We start from the raw sequence: 18,602 nt of genomic DNA, 5'->3' as shown, positions 1-18,602 counted from the left end.
ACTCACCAGATGTGTCCCAGAACACACTTGCCACTCCACAAGACACACCACACCCTCATTCCCACATAGTTAGACCATGTACACACCTCAAAGCATAGCACTCAGACACTTGCACATGCTCTGTGAGAGCAAGTGTCATGTGTGGTAATGTTGTATAACTTAGAGTGTTCACTCAGTGTGGCTCTTTTGAAAGGATTCAGACTCCAGAAAATGCCGCATCTCAATTTATTGTTTTATTCTTATTCCATTCACCAGAATTCAAGAGGAAGAGTCAAGAGGATGTGGCTCAGCCCAAGTCCTCCGCCGTGGTCCCTCCTGGTGGTGAGGCAGCCGAAGAAAAGTCCACACCCTCACAATATTTCTCCTGTTTCTCCTCGCTGTCTCAGCTCATTCGTGCTAATGAGGATGGTAAGGGAAATACACAGGTGGGGTCTGAGCATGGATGGGAGGTACAACTGAGCTGCTCAGCCCAAGCCCTCTTATTTAAATCTCCACTTAAAAATCTGAAGAGGGCTTCAGGCAGAGGCACTAGGACTGAAGGCTCTGCACAGGGACGAATGGCAATGTGCCTCCAGGGTTAGGACCCAGTTACTCGTGACAACACTGGGACAGCTGGGGGTCAGGAAGAGCACTGGACTGGTGTGTGCCTTTCATCATAGTCTTTCCCCTCAGGTGAGCACGAACTCCTATCCTCATACACACTCCTGCATCTGTCTGCCTTCCTACCAGTTATGGTCCCATTTCTCCTTCCCTTTGCTTTTAGACAGGCCTTCATTCTTCATCAACCTTCCCATTCTCTAGTATGTGAGGGAGCAGCAATGCCCTCATACCCTCACTCCTTCACACAATCAGACTCACCCATTTACACACTAATGCCCTAAGGAATTTACATCCCCTCACACCAATCACCTGGTTTAACTCCCTCACACTAAGCCAAACTGTGGAAAACTGCTACACCCTGAGAGGGATGCGCTTTCCCATAGAGCCTTTCTCATCCACGTGCCACTTCATGCACGAAGACCTCGGCACTTGACAGAGCCGCATGTTCGGGGAGCTCAGGTCACTTTTGGTAACACTCTAAGTCCTGTTGTCTCACGACAAGAAACGGCACCACTCCTGTACTTGTTCATTGGCTCTGTCACACTGTGGAATACACGTGCACACGCTCATCCGCTGTCACCTTGCACCATCATCAGAAACACTCATCAGGGGCTCCTGGGTGGCTTAGTCATTGGGGCAGCCAAGGCTTGGTTATGGCTCAGGTCATGATCTCAGGGTCATGAGATCAAGCCCTGCGTCAGGCTTCATTCTCAGCAGAGAGTCTGCTTGTCCCTCTCCCTCCACCCCTCCTCTGTCTCTCCGATAAACCAAATAAAGAAGAAAAAATAAAAAAGTAAGAAAGAAAGAAAAAACCAACCACTCACCAGATGTGTCCCAGAACACACTTGCCACTCCACAAGACACACCACACCCTCATTCCCACATAGTTAGACCATGTACACACCTCAAAGCATAGCACTCAGACACTTGCTCTGAGAGAGCATGTGTCATGTGTGGTAATGTTGTATAACTTAGAGTGTTCACTCAGTGTGGCTCTTTTGAAAGGATACAGACTCCAGAAAATGCCGCATCTCAATTTATTGTTTTATTCTTATTCCATTCACCAGAATTCAAGAGGAAGAGTCAAGAGGATGTGGCTCAGCCCAAGTCCTCCGCCGTGGTCCCTCCTGGTGGTGAGGCAGCCGAAGAAAAGTCCACACCCTCACAATATTTCTCCTGTTTCTCCTCGCTGTCTCAGCTCATTCGTGCTAATGAGGATGGTAAGGGAAATACACAGGTGGGGTCTGAGCATGGATGGGAGGTACAACTGAGCTGCTCAGCCCAAGCCCTCTTATTTAAATCTCCACTTAAAAATCTGAAGAGGGCTTCAGGCAGAGGCACTAGGACTGAAGGCTCTGCACAGGGACAAATGGCAATGTGCCTCCAGGGTTAGGACCCAGTTACTCGTGACAACACTGGGACAGCTGGGGGTCAGGAAGAACACTGGGCTGGTGTGGGCCTTTCATCATAGTCTTCCCCCTCAGGTGAGCACGAACTCCTATCCTCATACACACTCCTGCATCTGTCTGCCTTCCTACCAGTTATGGTCCCATTTCTCCTTCCCTTTGCTTTTAGACAGGCCTTCATTCTTCATCAACCTTCCCATTCTCTAGTATGTGAGGGAGCAGCAATGCCTTCATACCCTCACTCCTTCACACAATCAGACTCACCCTTTTACACACTAATGCCCTAAGGAATTTACATCCCCTCACACCAATCACCTGGTTTAACTCCCTCACACTAAGCCAAACTGTGGAAAACTGCTACACCCTGAGAGGGATGCGCTTTCCCATAGAGCCTTTCTCATCCACGTGCCACTTCATGCACGAAGACCTCGGCACTTGACAGAGCCGCATGTTCGGGGAGCTCAGGTCACTTTTGGTAACACTCTAAGTCCTGTTGTCTCACGACAAGAAACGGCACCACTCCTGTACTTGTTCATTGGCTCTGTCACACTGTGGAATACACGTGCACACGCTCATCCGCCGTCACCTTGCACCATCATCAGAAACACTCATCAGGGGCTCCTGGGTGGCTCAGTCATTGGGGCAGCCAAGGCTTGGTTATGGCTCAGGTCATGATCTCAGGGTCATGAGATCAAGCCCTGCGTCAGGCTTCATTCTCAGCAGAGAGTCTGCTTGTCCCTCTCCCTCCACCCCTCCTCTGTCTCTCCGATAAACCAAATACTGAAGAAAAAATAAAAAATAAAGAAAGAAAGAAAAAACCAACCACTCACCAGATGTGTCCCAGAACACACTTGCCACTCCACAAGACACACCACACCCTCATTCCCACATAGTTAGTCTATGTACACCCTTCAAAGCATAGCACTCAGAGATTTCTGAAATATCACATGTATATATACTTAGGCTTCACATGTCTGCATAAGAATAGTCTTATGAGCATCTCGCCTCCTCCAGTAACCGTGTACTTATTCTATTTGTCTTACATTTGAAATTTTCTTTCCTAGGATTTCCTCAAACAGACCAGGTTGTTTCTGGTGTTGAACACTCCACGGAACGTGAGACTTCCTCACCCTTTCCATATAGCTCCTTTCCATTGCATCTCATTGATGATCCTAAGCCTTCTGTGTCCTCAGCACACACCGATGAGGAAACAGTCATAAATGTGTACTATATGAATGTGAAAGTTAAAAGGGCGGTGGCTGTCTTAAGTGACCAACAGGAAAGCCTGGAGCCTCCCATCAAGAAAACAAAAACCGAAAAAGAGACCTTTTCTGAAGAGGAATATCCAAGGGTAAAGACACCCGAATGGCTCGTGCCCCTAAATGGTGGCTACAAATGCATGGCCTGCTGCCGGGTCTATCCCAGCTTGGAGGTCCTCCAGGAACATGTGAAGCATGGAGTCCGTGAGGGCTTCAGCTGCCGTACTTTCCATCTGACCTTGACTTTGCTGAAGAGCCAGAAAAATGTAGAGAAGGAAAAGAGTAAGCAGAAGAAGAATACTAAGAATACTGGCATATAGATGCCAGAAAGAGAAAAATTTTGGCATGAAGTTGTCTTCATACAAATAAACACAACTCTTTCTAGCCCCTCCAAGAGAAGCAGTAGAGTAGGTCAGACTCTACTGAGAGGGGCTTCATCTTCTCTAAGCAGCCCTAGGACCCACATTTATTTATGCACATCTCCCACCACCACCACTCCCAGCACACCAGAACCAGGATCAGAGAACCCCTTTCAACTATCTCCACTGCTCTCCCAAGAAGGAGGGAGAAGAAGGCAGTTCACACCATGCAGAACAGCAAGATGGTCTCATACAAACTAAAGAGCAATGACCACCCACACATCATCTCTACCTGAAAAAAGGAGACTCACTGGAATGGGAAACTGCTGGGGGCCGGATTGTAGAAGAGGTGAGGGCCCTAGGAGTAAGAGAATGTCTCAAGTGTTCTTGGGACTCAGGTTTCTGCTGGAGATGCCTCCCAAAGTTCCAGGATAACTGTGTTGAATAATTTCCTTCAAAGGAATACATACTTGGAAGTAGAATGCTTGCTTGATGACAGATTAAGGAGATTGCTTCCTTTCTATGCCCTTTGAGGAGACAGGAGTAAAGACCTGACTAGCAGTTCAGCAGGGCTGAGAAGCCTGGGCCCACCATTCCTAGATTAAGCAAATGTCATGGGAGTCACATCCCTTGGCCTGCCTCCCTTTCCAAGGGGTGCAGGGCAAAGCAGAGACAAGCTTTGTCTGCTGGAGGAAGGGTTGGCATGCAGGCTAGATGTAGTCCTGCCCTTTTCCTGGGTGAGAGTGAGATCTCAGATGTCATGTTCTAAGTTTCATACCTAGAAGAACCTGCTGAAGAGTTATAATCAGAGGATTCCTTTTCTTCCCCCCTTGATATATACTAGGAGCCAGTAGTTCTGGCTGCTTCCTTTAAAGTGTCAGAAGCAACTGGAGAAAAAGAGGGATAGAGGTTACCCTTCTGCCATGGACCATTTCTAGCAACTTTTTTTTTTTTTTTGAAGAGCAAGAGCAAATAGGTGAAGAGAGTAGAGGGAGAGAAAATGTCTCAAACAGGCTCCCCACCTAGTGCAGAGCCTGACTCAGGGCTCAATCTCATGACCCTGAGATAATGACCTGAGCTGAAATCAAGAATTGGATGCTTAACCAACTGAACCACCCAGGCGCCCCCGTTTCTGGCAACTTTTAATGTGTTGCTTTCTTGAGTATCCCCATGTTCTTTTATGAAAGTTCATGATTCCTGCATCTTATTCTTTATTTTTGTTATAGCATCAAGTGCCTTGTTCTAAGGGATCAGTAGAGGGGTTAAACATAGATGAGACTGCAAAGACTAGCAAAACCAGCTTTGTACCACAATGAATGAGAGTATATCTTTAAAAGAAGGGCTCTTCTTCTAGGGTCCAAGAGTCATAATGGAACCTGGGAATTGCCCTAAATTTTTTGACTCACATAGAGTGAATGAATGTATATCAGTAAAATAAAAGCTGCCTTCCTCATTGAAAGGATCTCCTTCCCTGTTTTGGTTTTATTGTAGCAACACAGACCCATTGGCCCAAAGATTTCAAATGATGGTGTCCAGCACATCCCTGCAGTCTGATGGGAGCACGGAAGTTCTCCTGAGCCCCCTAGCATCAAGGGATGGCTGGCTGAAGATAGATATACCTGATACTCTGCAGCTGATCCCAGTTAACCTGGTAAAATGCGGTGCCCAGCTCTGGAGAAAAGAACCACCTAGAGCCGTGAGAAGTCCAAGGAATGCTGGGAATTACTGGGCACTCAGGAGCCCCGTAAAATAACTCCTGCTGACTCTCCCCACCCTGCCAGGAGGCAGGCAGCACTGAAAATCCCTGCAAGATTGCCTTGTTGGGAAGAGGGCAGTATAGATAGAGATGCTAGTACTGTGATCAGGGCATGTCTCCTTCCTAGAGCTTTGGCCGGTGGAATAAGAAGATTGATGACAGCTTGGCAGAACTCAAGGGAGGAGATTGTTAGCTTGACAGAGGATCTAAAAGGATATTTCTGATTTCTTTCCTCCATTTGACTTCTACTTGTAGCTTCTCAGGTCCCTCGATTTACTGTAGGTTTGAAGACCTGGCTTATAGTCTTACTCTCCAGCCCGGCCCTTACTCTTCACTCCTCCACATCTTCTATCTATGAATATGTGCCTGAATATTCCAAATACCAATGGTCCAGATTGTAATCCATATTCTTCCTCCCCTCCACTTGCACCCATACATTTGCTCCACTGTAGTCTCTGTTACCTTATACTTATTTTTCTGTATCCTTTTCTTTATATGAACATACACCTTTCTCCTTATCTTTTTCTAATATACTCACTTGCACAGTTATCTGGCTGACAAATAGACATTCTTATTATTGAGAGAGAAAAAGCTATTTCACAAATGAAACAAAAGCAAAGAAAACCCCCCACTTGGCTTCTCTGAGCTTGTGCACACATAGGTGTGCAAATACTTCTTATACAGTCACAGGAGAGAGGATGGAACATGTAATACATCATCATGGATGATCAAATATGTGTACACAGGGCACCTGGGTGGCTCAGTGGGTTAAGCCTCTGCCTTCGGCTCAGGTCATGATCCCAGGGTCCTGGGATCGAGTCCCGCATCAGGCTCTCTGCTCAGTGGAGAGCCTGCTTCCCCGTCTCTCTCTGCCTGCCTCTCCGCTTACTTGTGATCTCTCTCTCTGTGTCAAATAAATAAATAAAATCTTTAAAAAAATATATGTGTACACAAGGGTGTCACAGAAGTCATAATGCATCCCTAAGCTTAATTTGAGAAGCATAAGACACCAAGTTTTGAAAAATGTAATTTGCATGTTCAATTATTTGCATGTCACTTATATTTCAATTGTGTATTTTCAAAGCTACATTTTTAATTTTTCTTTTGTCACTCTGCTATCATCAATCAGAGGGTCAGAAATGGAAATATACAAATATAAACTGCATATAAACACATATATATTTGTATATTAAACATATATATTTGTATATATATACAAACCTGTATATATACACAAATATAAACTGCATATAAACACATATATATTTGTATATTAAACACATATATATTTGTATATATATACAAACCTGTATATATACACAAATATAAACTGCATATAAACACATATATATTTGTATATATACACAAATATAAACTGCATATAAACACATATACATTTGTATATATATATATACAAACCTGTATATACCTATGTAAATATGTATGTCCCAAACGCCATATAGCAGTCATGAACTTCCGAAACATGCACTTCTGAAAGTGCAAAGCTAAAAATTATAAATCATCCCATTTCAAAGTTGAACTATTTTAATTTTCCATATATATATATATATATCAGATATAGTGAAGCTGTCCCCATGGATATGTACATATAAGAAGTTTATGTGCACCTATGTGTCACTGAAGCCAAGAGAAGCATTACAATTGTTTTTGCTTTCATCTGCCTAGTTCTTTATCCTTCTTACTATGATAGTGTCTTTGCTTTCTGGACAAATATATGGGCAAGCAAGTCAGACTAGCCGAGTGAAGTCCTTACTTCACTACTTGGCTTCCATGGTTTACCTCAGTGTAGGAACTGTGTTGGAATAGTCTGTACTGATAGCTTAGACAATTAAAACAGGAGCTAGAGACTGGGCAGGTTCCTGGTGAGTGATCTTTTGTCCGCAACCCAAATTAACGTCTGTGAGCCTGCACTGCTGGACTTGCTTCGGATCCACTTTTTTGGATGACCTGGGCATTTCAATTAGTAATTTAATATGCTAAGCATCCCCACCAACCCTTCAATAAATTCTTGTTTTGCTCCCATTAACCTGAGTCATTTACTGTTATTTGAAACCTAATGTCCCTTAATTTGGATGCAAATTAGCTTCAATATGATCATTTCTTCCGTTTTAATTATTGAAACAGTATGGCCTAGAAAAAAATAATATTATATTCCTCTGACTTTATACTGAAACAGTAAGGGATATACTTAAACTCAGTAGGTATACTATATCCTTGATTAGGAAGGTGCAGGAAAAATGTTTGGGTATATAAGCAAAAGATCAGACTTTAAAACAGTCAAACTGGATTATATCTCTTACTGCCACTTAGCAAACTTGCACACTTTCTGAGTCAATGTTCTGTCTTAAAAATGGATTTCGTAATACTAAAGTAATACTAATGGGGAGGATAATGAGACGCAAGTAAAAACACGTTACTTAGCTACTCAAAAGATTCATTCATTTTTGGTATTTACTTTCCTTACCTTAGATTATCAGTAGTTTGAGTAGGATGTGTCTGGGTAGGATTTTTTTTAATATTGTTTGAGATATGCTGAGCTTTTTTTAAAAAGTTTTTAATTTTGATAAAACTCAGAGAAGTCCCATGTATACCCATCACCCCCTTTTCTTCAACATAGTTATAGTTCATTACCAAACAAAGGAAATTGACTGGAACAAAACAACTAAGCACATTGCAGACCTTACTCAGACGTTACAGTTTTTGTGTGTGCTCATATTTTTGTCTGTTTTTATAATTCCATGCCATCTTATGCCCTGTATAGAATTATATACATATCACTGCAGTCACAATACAGAAATGTTCTGTCACCACAAAACACTTCTCCGAGGCAGGTCTTTATGGACACCCCCCCCACCTTCCGATTGTCCCTTGCCCCAACTCCTGACCACCATTTCTGTTCTCCATCTCTAGTGTTTTCATTTCACAAATTTTATGGAAATGTAATCATACTGTATGTCAACTTCTGAGACTGGCATTTTCCACTAAGCATAATTTTCTTAAGATCGAGCCAAATTGTTTGAATACACTGATACTTCATCACTTTATTGCTGAGGAGTATTCCATTTAACTCTGTAGAGCATTGTGACACATCCCATGTTCTAAGGTCCTTGGCCACTCATGACTAAAAAGCTGCTGTGACATTGGTGCAAAGGTTTTTATGTGGATATCAGGTTACTTCCTCCTAGTGTAATGCCTAAAAGTGTTACAGTATAAGTATTAGTATAATGTATTAGTATAATTATAAGTATAGATATAAGTATTTTTAAGCCATTTTAAAATATATGCAATAGATATTTGTGGTTGTTTGAATACGTGTTTTCTTGTGACCCAGGATGTTGAATATCTCTCTTTATGTAATTGACATTTGCAAACTCCCTTTTGTGAACCGTGTGTGTAGGTCTTTTACTTTTTTTTAATTTAATTTAATTTTATTTTTTATAAACATATAATACATTTTTATCCCCAGGGATACAGGTCTGTGAATTGCCAGGTTTACACACTTCACAGCACTCACCTTAGCACATACCCTCCCCAATGTCCATAACCCCACCTCCACTCTCCCAACCCCCCTCCCCCCATCAACCCTCAGTTTGTTTTGTGAGATTAAGAGTCACTTATGGTTTGTCTCCCTCCCAATCCCATCTTGTTTCATTTACTCTTCTCCTACCCCCTTAACCTCCCATGTTGCATCTCCTCTCCCTCATATCAGGGAGATCATATGGTAGTTGTCTTTCTCCGATTGACTTATTTCACTAAGCATGATACCCGCTAGTTCCATCCACGTCATTGCAAATGGCAAGATTTCATTTCTTTTGATGGCTGCATAGTATTCCATTGTGTATATATACCACTTATTTATCCAATCATCTGTTGATGGACATCTAGGTTCTTTCCATACTTTGGCTATTGTGGACATTGCTGCTATAAACATTAGGGTGCATGTGCCCCTTCAGATCACTATGTTTGTATCTTTAGGGTAAATACCCAGTAGTGCAATTGCTGGGTCATAGGGTAGTTCTATGATCAACATTTTGAGGAACACCCATGCTGTTTTCAAGAGTGGTTGCACCAGCTTGCATTCCCACCAACAGTGTAGGAGGGTTCCCCTTTCTCCACATCCTTGCCAGCATCTGTCATTTCCTGACTTGTTAATTTTAGCCATTTTGACTGATGTGAGGTGATATCTCATTGTGGTTTTGATTTGCATTTCTCTGATGCCGAGTGATATGGAACACTTTTTCATGTGTCTGTTGGCCATCTGGATGTCTTCTTTGAAGAAATGTCTGTTCATGTCTTCTGCCCATTTCTTGATTGGATTATTCTTTGGGTGTTGAGTTTGCTAAGTTCTTTATAGATTTTGGACACTAGCCCTTTATCTGATACGTCGTTTGCAAATATCTTCTCCCATTCTGTCAGTTGTCTTTTGGTTTTGTTAACTGTTTCCTTTGCTGTGCAAAAGCTTTTGATCTTGATAAAATCCCAATAGTTCATTTTTGCCTTTGCTTCCCTTGCCTTTGGCAATGTTCCTAGGAGGATGTTGCTGTGGCTGAGGTCAAAGAGGTTGCTGCCTGTGTTCTCCTCAAGGATTTTGATGGATTCCTTTCTCATATTGAGGTCCTTCATCCATTTTCAGCCTATTTTTGTGTGTGGTGTAACGAAATGATCCAATTTCATTTTTCTGCATGTGGCTGTCCAATTTTCCCAACACCAATTATTGAAGAGGCTGTCTTTTTTCCATTGGACATTCTTTCCTGCTTTGTTGAAGATGAGTTGACCATAGAGTTGAGGGTCCATTTCTGGGCTCTCTATTCTGTTCCATTGATCTATGTGTCTGTTTTTGTGCCAGTACCATGCTGTCTTGATGAGAGCTTTGTAATAGAGCTTGAAGTCCGGAATTGTGATGCCACCAACTTTGGCTTTCTTTTTCAATATTGCTTTGGCTATTCGAGATCTTTTCTGGTTCCATATAAATTTTAGGATGATTTGTTCCATTTCTTTGAAAAAAAAAAATGGATGGTACTTTGATAGGAATTGCATTAAATGTGTAGATTTCTTTAGGTAGCATAGACATTTTCACAATATTTATTCTTCCAATCCAGGAGCATGGAACATTTTTCCATTTCTTTGTGTCTTCCTGGATTTCTTTCATGAGTACTTTATTGTTTTCTGAGTATAGATTCTTAGCCTCTTTGGTTAGGTTTATTCCTAGATATCTTATAGTTTTGGGTGCACTTGTAAATGGGATGGACTCCTTAATTTCTCTTTTGTCTTATTGTTGGTGTAGAGAAATGCAACTGATGTCTGTGCATTGATTTTATATCCTGACACTTTACTGAATTCCTGGACAAGTTCTAGCAGTTTTGGAGTGGAGTCTTTTGGGTTTTCCACACATAGTATCATATCATCTGTGAAGAGTGATAGTTTGACTACTTCTTTGCCGATTTGGATGCCTTTAATTTCCTTTTATTGTCTGATTGCTGAGGCTAGGACTTCTAGTACTATGTAGAATAGCAGTGGTGATAATGGACATCCCTGCCGTGTTCCTGACCTTAGCAGAAAAGCTTTCAGTTTTTCTCCATGGAGAATGATATTTGCGGTGGGTTTTTCATAGATGGCTTTGATAATATTGAGGTATGTGCCCTCTATCCCTACACTTTGAAGAGTTTTGATCAGGAAGGGATGCTGTACTTTGTCAAATGCTTTCTCAGCATCTATGGAGAGTATCATATGGTTCTTGTTCTTTCTTTTATTAATGTGTTGTATCACATTGATTGATTTGCAGATGTTGAACCAAACTTGCAGCCCTGGAATAAATCCCACTTGGTCGTGGTGAATAAGCCTTTTAATGTACTGTTGAATCCTATTGGCTAATATTTTGGTGAGAATTTTAGCATCTGTGCTCATCAAGGATATTGGTCTGTAGTTCTCTTTTTTGATGGGATCCTTGTCTGGTTTTGGGATCAAGGTATGCTGGCCTCATAAAATGAGTTTGGACGTTTTCCTTCCATTTCTATTTTTTGGGACAGTTTTAGGAGAATAGGAATTAGGTCTTCTTTAAATGTTTGGTAGAATTCCCCTGGGAAGCTGTCTGGCCCTGGGCTTTTTTTGTTTGGAGATTTTTGATGACTGTTTCAATCTCCTTACTGGTTATGGGTCTATTCAGGCTTTCTATTTCTTCCTGGTTCAGTTATGGTAGTTTATACGTCTCTAGGAATGCATCCATTTCTTCCAGATTGTCAAATTTGTTGGCGTAGAGTTGCTCCTAGTATGTTCTTATAATTGTCTCTATTTTTTTAGTGTTAGTTGTGATCTCTCCTCTTTCATTCATGATTTTATTTATTTGGTTCCTTTCTCTTTTCTTTTTGATAAGTCTGGCCAGAGGTTTATCGATCTTATTAATTCTTTCAAAGAACCAGCTCCTAGTTTTGTTGATTTGTTCTATTGGTTTTTTGGTTTCTATTTCATTGATTTCTGCTCTGATCTTTATGATTTCTCTTCTCCTGCTGGGTTTAGGTTTTGTTTCTTGTTCTTTCTCCAGCTCCTTTAGGTGTAGGGTTAGGTTGTGTACCTGAGACCTTTCTTGTTTCTTGAGAAAGGCTTGTACCGCTATATGTTTTCCTCTCAGGACTGCCTTTGTTGTGTCCCACAGGTTTTGAACCATTGTGTTTTCATTATCATTTGTTTCCATGAATTTTTACAATTCTTCTTTAATTTCCTGGTTGACCCATTCATTCTTTAGAAGGATGCTGTTTAGTCTCCATGTATTTGGGTTCTTTCCAAATTTCCTCTTGTGATTGAGTTCTAGCTTCAGCATTGTGGTCTGAAAATATGCAGAGAAGGATCCCAATCTTTTGATACCGGTTGAGACCTGATTTAGGTCCGAGGATGTGATCTATTCTGGAGAATGTTCCATGTGCACTAGAGAAGAATGTGTATTCTGTTGCTTTGGGATGAAATGTTCTGAATTTATCTGTGATGTCCATCTGGTCCAATGTGCCATTCAAGGCCTTTATTTCCTTGTTGATCTTTTGCTTGGATGATCTGTCCATTTCAGTGAGGGGAGTGTTAAAATACCCTACTATTATTGTATTATTCTTGATGTGTTTCTTTGATTTTGTTATTAATTGGTTCATATAATTGGCTGCTCCCATAGATATTTAAAATTGTTAGATCTTGTTGGACAGTTCCTTTGAGTATAATATAGTGTCCTTCCTCATCTCTTATTATAGTCTTTGGCTTAAAATCTAATTGATCTGTTATAAGGATTGCCACTCCTGCTTTCTTCCTATGTCCATTAGAATGGTAAATTATTTTCCACCCCCTCACTTTAAATCTTGAGATGTCTTCGGGTCTAAAATGAGTCTCTTGTAGGCAACATATAGATGGGTTTTGTTTATTTATCCATTCTGATACCCTGTGTCTTTTGATTGGGGCCTTTAGCCCATTCACATTCAGGGTAGCTATTGAGAGATATGAATTTAGTGCCATTGTATTGCCTGTAAGGTGACTGTTGTTGTATATTGTCTCTGTTCCTTTCTGATCTACTACTTTTTAGGGTCTCTCTTTGCTTAGAGGACCCCTTTCAATATTTCCTGTAGAGCTGATTTGGTGTTTGCAAATTCTTCCAGTTTTTGTTTGTCCTGGAAGCTTTAGCTCCTTCTATTTTCAATGATAGCTAGCTATATATAGTATTCTTGGCTGCATGTTTTTCTCGTTTAGTGCTCTGAATATATCATGCCAGCTCTTTCTGGCCTGCCAGGTCTCTGTGGATAAGTCTGCTGCCAATCTAATATTTTTACCATTGTTTGTTACAGACTTCTTTTCCCAGGCTGCTTTCAGGATTTTCTTTTTGTCACTAAGACTTTTAAATTTTACTATTGGGTGACGGGGTGTGGACCTCATCTTATTGATTTTGAGGGGTTTTCTCTGAACCTCCTGGATTTTGATGCTTGTTCCCTTTGCCATATTGGGGAAATTCTCTCCAATAATTCTCTCCAATATACCTTCTGTTCCCCTCTCTCTTTCTTCTTCTTCTGGAATCCCAATTATTTTAATATTGTTTCATCTTATGGTGTCACTTATCTCTTGAATTCTCCCCTGGTGGTCCAGGAGCTCTTTGTCCCTCTTTTGCTCAGCTTCTTTATTCTCTGTCATTTTGTCTTCTATATCGCTAATTCTTTCTTCTGCTTCATTTATCCTAGCAGTGAGAGCCTCCATTTTTTATTGCACCTCATTAATAGCTTTTTTGATTTCAACTTGTTTCGATTTTAGTTCTTTTATTTCTCCAGAAAGGGCTTTTATATCTCCCGAGAGGGTTTCTCTAATATCTTCCATGCCTTTTTCGAGCCCAGCTAGAACCTTGAGAATCGTCATTCTGAACTCTATATCTGACATATTACCAATGTCTGTATTGATTAGGTCCCTAGCCTTTGGTACTGCCTCTTGTTCTTTTTTTTTGTGGTGAATTTTTCCATCTTGTCATTCTGTCCAGATAAGAGTATATGAAGGAGCAAGTAAAATACTAGAAGGGTGTCAACAACCCCAGGAAAATATCCTTTAACCAAAACAGAAGAGATCCCAAATCGTGAGGGGGGAGGAAGGGGATAAGAAGAGGTTCAGAAAGAAAAAAAAAAAAGAAAAAAAATTAAAAAAAGAAAACGAATAAAGAAAAATTATAAAAAAGAAATATGTATATATATATATTATATAAACTAGTTAAAAAACATTAAAAAAGAAAAGGGTAAAAGTTAAAAAAATTTGGCAGAAGAAGAGAAAAAAAATTTTAAAAAGAAAAAAAATTAAATTAACTGCAAGGCTAAAGAATCATGGGGAGAAAGCCATGAGTTCAGTGCTTTGCTTTCTCCTCCTCTGGAATTCCACTGCTCTCGTTGGTATTGAAACTGCTCTCCTTGGTAGGTGAACTTGGTCCTGCCTGGATTTCTTGTTGATCTTCTGGGGGAGGGGCCTGTTGTAGTGATTCTCAAGTGTCTTTGCCCCAGACAGAATTACAACGTCCTTACCAGGGGCCGGGCTGGGCTGAGTAATCTGCTGGGGTTTGCTTTCGGGAGCTTTTGTTCCCTGAGTGCTTTCCATAGTGTTCCAGAGGATGGGAATGAAGATGGCGGCCTCCTGGTCTCTGGCCCGTTGGAGCCGAGAGCCCGGGGCCCCACTCCTCAGTGCACCCTCAGAGAACAGCGCCCAATTACTCCTGTCACCTGGCCTCTGGCCACACTCCGAGCTGACCGAGCCTGCGACCAGTTCAAGGTAACCCTGAGCTGAGAGTTACTCCTCGGCTCTGTCTCTGTAGCCAGCTTCCCCGTTCTAATACCTGTAAGCTCTGCGACACTCAGACACCCCCGATCCTTCTGTGACCCGGCGGGACCTGAGGCCATGCTGACCCCATGTGGGCTTCACCCCAGTTAAGACTCTGGAGCGATGTCCCTCAGCGGAACAGACTTTTAAAAGTCCTGATTTTGTGCTCTGTTGCTCCGCTGCTTGCCAGGAGCTGGCCCCTCCCCCCCGTGGTCTATCTTCCCATTGCTTTGGATTCACTTCTCTGCCAGTCCTACCTTTCAAAAAGTGGTTGATTTTCTGTTTCTAGAATTGCTGTTTTTCTTCTCTTTGATCTCCCTTTGTATTTGTAGGTGTTTGCAATCTTTAGATAAGCTATCTAGCTGATCTCCTGCTACCTGAAGTAGTCTCAGCCTGCTACTTCTCTGCCATCTTGACTCCTCCCTCTTTTACTTCTTTTTAAATTAGGTTGCTTTATTATTTGGAGAGTGATTTGTATGTTTTAGGTATCAGTTACCTATTGGTTATGTGGTTTGCAAATCTCTCTCTTCTGGTGGCTTGTTTTTTTGTCCTCCTAACAGGGTCTTGGTCCTAGCAAAAATTCCAATTTTTAGGAAGCCAAATATATCAACTATTTTCTATTATGGGTAATACTTTTGGTGTCATCTCTGAAAACTTGTTACCTAACTCTAAGTCCCAAAGATTTTCTGTTTTTTCTTCCAAAATTTTCAGGCCTTTCCATTTTTCATGTACATTTATGATCTATTTGAGTTAATTCTTACAAGGTATGAGGTTTAGATGGATAATTTATGGTCACTGATGTCCATTTGTTCCAATACTGTTTTATAAAAAGAGCTTTTCCTTGGGGCACATGGGTGTCTCGTTTGGTTAAGTGTCTGCCTTCATCTCAAGTCATGATCCCAAGGTTCAGATCCAGCCTGGCATCCTGCTCCCTGCTCAGCAGGGAGCCTGCTTCTCACTTTCCCCTCCCCCTCCCCCTGCTTGTGCTTGCTTTCTCTCAAATAAAATCTTTAATTTTTTTTTAAAAAAAGGGATGTTCTTCCAAAACAGAATTGATTTTGTAATCTTGCTCCCAAATGATCTAATCACATTCATGTGGATCTTTTTCTTTGTTCCCTATTTCAGGTTCCATTGATCTGTGTGTCTAGATACTCATTTGCTATTGTATTGATTGCTATAGATATTGAATAAGTCTTAAAAATGGACAGTATGGTTCTTCCGTTTGATGTTTCTTTCTGAAACTCTTTTAGCCATTCTAAGTCCTTTTGTGTTTCCATGTAAATATAACGTAAGCCAGTACATGTATACACAAAAATCTTGGGCTTATATTGAATCTGTAGATCAAAGAACTGACATCTATAATATGCTGGGCATTCCAAACCATGAATATTATATGTGTCCCCATTTATACTTATTATATTTCGGTCATCTTTGAGCTTTTTTTTTTAATTACCTTTTTTCCCCCACTTATTAACATATAATGTATTAGTAACCCCAAGGGTACAGGTCTGTGAATCGTGAGGCTTACACACTTCCCAGCACTTACCATAGCACATACCCTCCCCAATGTCCATAACCCAATGCCCCTCTCCCTTCCCACCTCCCCCAGCAACCCTCAGTTTGTTTTGTGAGGTTAAGAGTCTCTTATAGTTTGTATCCCTCCCAATCCCATCTTGTTCATTTCTTCCTTTCACTACCCCCCAGACCCCCACTTTGCTCTCAAATTCCTCATATCAGGGAAATTGTATGATAATTGTCTTTCTCTGATTGACTTACTTCACTCAGCATAATACCCTCTAGTTCCATCCATGTCATTGCAAATGCAAGATTTCATTTATTTTAATGGCTACATAGTATTTGATTCTCTATATATACCACTATTTCTTTATCCATTCACTATTGATGGACATCTAGGTTCTTTCCCATAATTTGGCTATTGTGGATATTGCTGCTATAAACATTCAGGTGCACGTGCACCTTTGGATCACTAGGTTCGAATCTTTAGGGTAAATACCCAGTGTAATTGCTGGGTCATAGGGTAGCACTATTTTCAACTTTTTGAGAAACCTCCATGCTGTTTTCCAGAGTGGTTGCACCAGCTTGCTTTCCCAACAAGAGTTTAGGAGGCTTCCCCTTTCTCTGCATCACACCAGCCTCTGTCATTTCCTGGCTTCTTAATTTTAGCCATTCTGACTGGTGTGAAGTGGTTTCTCATTGTGGTTTTGATTTGTATTTCCCTGATGCCAAGTGATGTGGAACACTTTTTCATGTGTCTGGCTGGCCATCTGGATGTCTTTGCAGAAATGTCTGTTCATGTCCTCTGCCCATTTCTTGATTGGATTATTTGTTCCTTGGGTGTTGAGTTTGATAAGTTCTTTATAGATTTTGGATACTAGCCCTTTATCTGTTATGTCATTTGCAAATATCTTCTCCCATTCTGTCAGTTGTCTTTGTTTTCTTAACTGTTTCCTTTGCTGTGCAAAAGCTTTTGATCTCAATGAAGTCCCAATAGTTCCTTTTTGCCCTTGCTTCCCTTGCCTTTGGCAATGTATCTAGGAAGAAGTTGCTGTGGATGAGGTCGAAGAGGTTGTTGCCTGTGTTCTCCTCAAGGATTTTGATGGATTCCTGTCTCACATTGAGGTCTTTCATCTATTTTTGTGTGTGGTATAAGGAAATGGTCCAGTTTCATTCTTCTGCATGTGGCTGTCCAATTTTCCCAACACCATTTGTTGAAGAGACTGTCTTTTTTTCCATTGGGCATTCTTTCTTGCTATGTCAAAGATTAGTTGACCATAGAGTTGAGAGTCCATTTCCAGGCTCTTTATTCTGTTCCATTGATCTATATGTCTGTTTTTTGCCAGTACCATACTGTCCTGATGATTATAGCCTTGTGATAGAGCTTGAAGACTGGAAGTGTGATGCCACCAACTTGGCTTTCTTTTTCACCATTCCTCTGGCTATTCGGGGTTCTTTTCTGTTTCCACATAAATTTTAGGATTATACATTCTATTCCTTTGAAAAAAATTGATGGTATTTTGATATGGGTTGCATTACCAATGTCCATATTGATTAGGTACCTAGCCTTCAGTATTGCCTCTTGTTTTCTTTTTTGTTGTTTTTCCACCTTGTCATTTTATCCATATAAGAATATATGAATGAGAGAATAAAATACAAAAAGTGTGGGAAAGACCCCAGAAAAATGTACACTAACCAAATCAGAAGAGACCCCAAACTGTGGGGGAAAGAAAAGGGATAAAAATAAACTAAAAAAAATTCATATATATATATATATATATATATATATATATATATGACTGGTGAATAGAACAAAGCCACCCACTTGATCACTTGATTTTGTGTGTATTTTGGTCTCTTAGAAGAAACTACATAGCAAAATTTTAAAGAAAGAAAAACATACATATATAAAAATAAGGGTAAACATGAAGGGATGGAATATGACTGTATATAAGATGAAAATTTTTAAAAATTCTGAAAAGGAATTGATAAGATAAGTTGGTTGGGAAAAGAAAGGGAAAAAAAAAAAAAAAAAGAATGTGCTCAGGCTGGAGACTAGAACAATGTCCTGTGCTAGATTTAGGGCATATTTTGATCTATTAGAAGAATTGGTATCCCAATTTTTTAGGAAAAAAAAAAGACTGTGTATATATACAAAAGATAAAGTTAAATATAATGAAAGATAAAATATGTCTACAATAATGGTTTAAAAAATTTTAATAAAGGTATTGTTAAGATAAGCTAGTTAAGAAACATTAAAAGAAGGAAGAGGAAAAGTTTAAAAAATTAGAATAAGAAAAAAATAAAATTAAAAAAATTAATGTAACTTTGCAAGAGTAAAGGATCATGGGGAGAAAACCATTAAGTCCATGCA

The sequence above is a fragment of the Lutra lutra genome, chromosome 5 (genome assembly GCF_902655055.1).
Source record: "Lutra lutra chromosome 5, mLutLut1.2, whole genome shotgun sequence".
In the NCBI taxonomy this organism is placed as follows: Eukaryota; Metazoa; Chordata; class Mammalia; order Carnivora; family Mustelidae; genus Lutra; species Lutra lutra.
The sequence above is the reverse complement of the archived record's forward strand: the minus strand, read 5'-3'. Positions refer to the sequence as shown.